Below are 6,207 nucleotides of genomic sequence, written 5' to 3'. Positions count from 1 at the left end.
GAGAATAGATTGTATCAGGGAAGAACGTGAACCAAGACCAAGCGATAAGGCTGTCTGACCTCAAGATATAGACAGGGCACATGCATTTTGAGAGATATGTCATGTTATCTGCTTAATGACGGGAATATAAAAACCAAAATCTGCCTCCAGCGGATTCTCTGCTTCCGTCCTCTATGGCAGTGGTTCTCAACCTTTTTTTGTTTTACATACACCGACAGATAAATTCAAGTACTCCTTCATCAGCACAACATGTCTTGCTCCAAATATGTTTATTTGAATTGATTTTAAACTAGATTGGTATTTAATGCTGTTAATTATTTAAAAAAAGGATATTGTTACAGTAATTCATTACTCTTAGCTAACTATTTAAACTTCTCTGCTCGCTTGCTAACTAGCTTTAATGCACTCTCAATCGCAACACATAGTTCAGGTGTTAGAGCTGACTCGGTCGGTGGTTGTATCTTTAAATCAATTTTTTCAAATTTGTTGAGCTGCTCCACAATTTTCTCACATACCCCCTGGCAACTGTATAAGTATCCCCCGGTGTACAAGTACTGTACATTCTGGTTGAGAATCAGCGCTCTATGGTGAGACTGGTGAGTCAAATTACAGTAATACATGTTTTCCCACTTACCTCTACTGGTATTTAACCATACAGCGAGCTTGGCCAGGTTTTCAGATTTCTCTGGAATTTCTGCTGTCACCCCGATACAATGGAGATTTCATTTGTGACGCTCACACCACTGTAAAATAGATCACATTCAAATTTTTCAAAAGCACATTTCTTTCCAGAATTGCTGCGTTTGTTACTTTGGATCGGGGGTTCCCATAGTGTGCTCCACAACGCTCCGTTGACCCCCACAGGGGATGCGCAGGGCCGTTGCAGGGGGCAGCACATGACCAGGGGGGAAAACTAAACTAAAGTTGAATAGACCGTTTTTTCACGGCAGACATTGTGACTTGTCTAACACAGGTGTTACAAATAACGTTAATAAAAGGTGTGTTGGATTGCAATAATTCCTTGAACTGAAACATTGTTAATGTTGTCATCTCATGCTTTTTCTAGTATGACAAGTTAAAGGAGAGCTTCGATGCTGACAAGGCTCCCAAGATTTGCTTGCTTTAGAGTCTCAGCTTCGTTGACAAAATAACGGGAGATCCTTATTGTGTCTTCTGTCTGTAAAAACCACCAAAAAAATTTAACTTGGCTCCTTTTGTTACTAGTTTCCCACAGTATTGTTAACGGTTCAGAATGCCATCAATTTATGCATCAGGGAGCATGAATCAGGGGCCTTTCTAAAGGGGCCACGAAGGAAAGAGTTTAGCAGCCACTGCTCTAGGTAAGTGAGCTTGCTGTGGACAGATTTCATAGGGACTACAGTATGTCTTCAGTAGAAAGTAGTTCCAGTGAAAATTGTTCATGGTGTGCTCTGTGGATTGTCAGTAACAAGGAGATTGTTACTGAAAAGTGATGTTTCCCTCGAATTTTTTAAAATGCCTTGTCCAATAATGGAGGGAACCACAAATGTAATTCTTTTTACATCCATTGTACTGGGATAGAAATAATAATTTAAAAAAATGGTATCATAAAACAACCTGGCCAAATACCACTAGAGATAAGTGAGAAAATATGTTTCTGTGCTATTTGGATGAAGTGACCTTATGATATAATCTGTCAAGCGACTGCATGCAAGCAGGAGACTGTCTACAGCTAAAAATAACTTTGCAGTGGCTGGTAACCTGAAATAATTCAAAAGATTAAGTTAGCTACATCATTTACACGGAGAATTTATGGATCCACAGTCCATAAAACACTTTTGGATTAAGTAGATTCAAACATACTACAAGCCAGTCTTTCCTGACATAGTGGTCCACTTTTAGTCACCACGGTGTAAAGTATGTTAGCATTGAGTACCACAGAAAATCATCTACTAGGAACTGGGGTTTGATTCCTCATCACTAAACAGGTCAGTTCATCGAAAAACTTGATTCCTTTAACACGATGCACCATAAAAAGCATTTTTAGTTCACTGGCCGGAGTCTTCAAACAATAATGGCACAAATAACTATGAAAACATCTCTGTTAGCCTCCCCCGTCTTTCTGCTCCCCCCTAGTTTTAGCAGGTGTACTGAAGTGCCTCGGGCTAAAAAAGCAGGAGTACCGTTCTCTACAGCCAATCACATGAGATGGCATCGGATGCCTGCGGTGTTCGGGTTCTGATGCTGGTACAGTTACTTGCGGGAGTGGATAGGATGGGAGGACTCTTGAGAGGAAGCCAAACTGCAAGACAGAGGGGTTGAGGGGAGAGTGAGAGAGAGAGAAACAGAGAGGGATGGGGTTGGAGAAATGCTTTTGAGGAGTAATGGTTGCTTGGAGACTGTTGTCAAGGAGACAATGAGTCCTAGAGTCCTTTGGCATCTCATATGCCCTATATTTTATGTTGATTTTTGGAAAGAGGAGGGTTTTTTGGATTGTTTTTATTTTTTTCCCCCAGTAGGTGAATAAGAGACAGATGGTGATAAGCACAGAGATAAGGCTGAACTCTCCAAATCCAGGCAGGCTGGATTTTATACAATACGTCTCACAGAATTGACACTAACAAAAAAAGGATTTTATGACACTTAAACAGGTCAGATGAAGGTCAGATAATAGCAGACATTCGACAGCTACACAGAAGCCTGGAAACAGGGACAATATGATACACTTTCGTTTTGTGACACCCCATCACTCTCTCAAATCGTGACAGAAATCCTCCCTCTCTCTGTCTTTCTGTCGCTGACTCATTCTGTAGGTACTTCCTGTGATCTTCAGGCAAAAGGATACTTCTCGAGGGCGGGGCAAGACGGAGGGAGAGAAAAGAGGGAAAACCACCTACTGTGTGCCACTGACAGCCTGTCAAACTTACTCCTCACTTTGCACCAAAGAAGGACTATTTTCAGTGAGCGCTGTGCATAACTAATGAGATGCATATTTTCCCGAGGTGTGGGTGTAGGCATGTTAGCTAGGAGGTAATACTGGAAACGCCGGTGTGGCCAGATATTGAGTGGCACTGAGGGAAGCGTTGCTGAATCCCTGGGGAATCCGTGTGATTTGTTTTCAAGGAGGAATGGCTCATTGTACACAAAAAGGTCATTTATTCCTCTGCTTTGTCTCCTGAGCGCGCAGAGACGATTATACATGCACAGAGCTATAATAAGCTATGATATAATATAGCTATAATAACAAAACAACAAAAGGGAGCGAGGATGAGGCAGACTAGCCTCGCTTGAATATCACGCTCAGAATGAAGCACATGTAATTAAAACTGGTTTGTCAGAGCAAGAAGCCCAGCGTGAACCATCAGGCCAAGTGATTGTAATAGTGGGTTGAAGAAGGGGCTGCAAATCCACCTCATTCTGGGCTTTATGCCTCCTGCGATGCCTCCCAAGTTTCCGGTAATGTGGATTAATAGCAGGTCACAAGGTGACAGCAAAGCCATGTGTTCTGCAAAATATGGCAAGGCTATAACTAGATGCCTTCATCAGATTAGTATTGATCTCAACATTAGTCGACATGGATGTAATGGGGAATGTCCTGGATAATGACTGAACATGACCAAACTTTAGGTAACACTCATAAAACCACTCTCTTCAAAAGGATGATTTGACATTTTGGTAAATACGATTATTTTCTTTCTGCTTCAGAGTTAGACGAGAAGATCGATAGCTCTGTCACATCTGTCTGGTAAATGTGAAGCTGGAACCAGGAGACGTTAGCACAGAGACTGAAAGCAGAGGGAAATATTAGCCTGGCACTGTCCAAAGGTAACAAAATCCATCAAGCAGCAGCTCTAAAGGTCACTAATTAACACGTTATGTGGAGTTTGCTGTCTTGTCTGTTCAAAAACTGAAGCGTAAAAATGAAAAGTTGTAGTTTTAAAGGTTTTTTTTTTTTTCTGTGAGGCTATTTCTTAGCTGGGAGCAGTGATTTGCTGGGCTTTGTCCAAAATCACTCCTGTTTACTACATATTGCACTACATTTACAGTCTGAATCCTGAGTATGAAATTTGTGCACTATATGGTGCACTCAACAATTCCTACAATGGAACAACAAAAAAACAAAAAAAGCAGCATTCATGCAATGTACACTACATACAAGGCACTGTACGGTTTCGAAAGTGAAAGGATACAAATCTGTCTGTGAATTAGACAAATGAGATCAGATGTTTTCATGAGTGAGCTTTAGAGGTGCTGCTTGCTGTATTTTGTTACCTTTCTACAGAGCCAGGTGAGCTACTCTGAGGAAATTCTCAAGCTCTCTCACACTCAGGGCTTTGGTTTTCATCTCATGTTAGCCTCTAATAGCCTATAAAGTTACGGAATCGTTATTATTATTTTCAGCTTTTTTTGCCAATCACACATTTCCTTGTGGCCTGGTACCGATCGGAGACCCAGGGGTTGGGAGCCACTGGCTTAAATGATGTAATACAATGACTGAATTATTTTCATTTTTATTCTAGAGGTTTAAGTACAAATTACACAATGTTTGATGGAATGAACAGCATGTTGATAGCTTTGCTATAGGGCCTAATAGTGCTAGCTGGTGGGGCATGCAGTCACTAAATCAAAATCGAATAACAGAAGGGAAGGAGTGCAACAAACCAGAGATTCGATTACATTGAGAGATCAGCGCATTATATAATATTTGATATCATCATATCATCATATCAGACAATACAATACGCTTTCTCCACCAGTCACCTGCACAAACACACATTTTGAACCAGTGGGTTTTGTGCATTGCGTGCTGTAACTGAGGGAGGAGGCTATCCTGGTTTGGCCACGCTACCAAGCAGGTCGACAATATCGTGGGTTAGTGCAATGAGGCCACAGTCAAGATCTCATGAGTGTGAACAAAAGCGTCCCATAGTGGAAAAGGGCCGTTTCATCTTTATGGGAGCATGAATATAGTCTGACTACGAAATATCTTTGGTGCCTAGAGACTTATACGTTTCTGGACAGGCACTTCGGTGTTGATGTTTTTCAAATGTGATTTTTCGCTGCTTTCAACAACACAAATGAAATTTATTTCACCTCAGTTGTATTTGCGTGGTGGCACATCAAAACCTCCCCGCACAAAACCAAAACCAACCATCGGTATAGGTGGATGCCCCAGAATGTGGAAAAAAGGGCTTTTTTTTTTTCGTTTTGTTTTTTTGAACTGACTTAGGTGAACAGACTGAACTGACCCCTCAGTGGGAAACTCATTAGAACTGGTCTCGAGGTCCAGTCACGCTCTAGTGATGGGTGGTTCTCATCTTATGTTTCGTCCGCTGACTGAAAATAGACTCCTCACTGATGTAATGCAATGCAAAACATCTTTGGCTGTGCTGATGTAATTTTAGGTTTTGTGACATCTGCATTTAGGTGTTACTCTACTGTATTATAGTGTCTTGCTTTAAAAGATGTTGCTTATATTAGAAACATCTCACAATATGGATCAAACACAACCTATAGTCTAAAATGACCACACAGTTGAATCAATACCTCTCCGTTCTAGCCACACCAGAAAAGTGTTACACAGTGTCGACTGTTTCAAAAAAGCAGTATATATTACAGGACTGCTGCCCTGATTTGAATTACAGTGTTTAGTGGTTTCCATTTTTCTGCCTCACATGTCGATCCTCGCTATTTTCCTTGATCTTGGGAATGAATGTCTTTGTTACAATGGGTCACAAGACTGTAAAGAAGGCACTAGAACTGGACCCGTGGTGGTATTCTTCCAGGTGGTCTACACCTGGGCATACAGGGACACTGCCATTACAGTATAGAAATCTGTGTGCTGACCGTTTGGTCAAATCAAACTGTCGGTGAACTGACCGTGTATTTATTACCTCGGGGTGAGGTGCTCTTTGTTGTTGTTCCCGCACCGATAACAGTTGCTGTCTTGCAGCGTGGCCTCTTGGCCCCGCGCTTCTTCGCCACTTGGAAGCATCTGCCAAGATAAAGGTCTTCCTTCTTCAAATCGATACAGAATCAATGTTCACCTCTCTGACTACGCTAAGGTGTCTCCAACAGGCTTGCAACAAAAGACACTGCAAAAACACTGCACAACACTGCTGAGGCACAGGAGGATTTAAGAAGAGCCTGAATTTGTTTATGTTTCCGTTGAGGAATTATGAGGAAACACGACATTCAGAGGAAATTTTCAGACCTAGTGAGCTGTGG

The sequence above is a fragment of the Xiphias gladius genome, chromosome 14, assembly GCF_016859285.1.
Source record: "Xiphias gladius isolate SHS-SW01 ecotype Sanya breed wild chromosome 14, ASM1685928v1, whole genome shotgun sequence".
NCBI lineage: Eukaryota > Metazoa > Chordata > Actinopteri > Istiophoriformes > Xiphiidae > Xiphias > Xiphias gladius.
Note: the sequence above shows the minus strand (reverse complement) of the source record.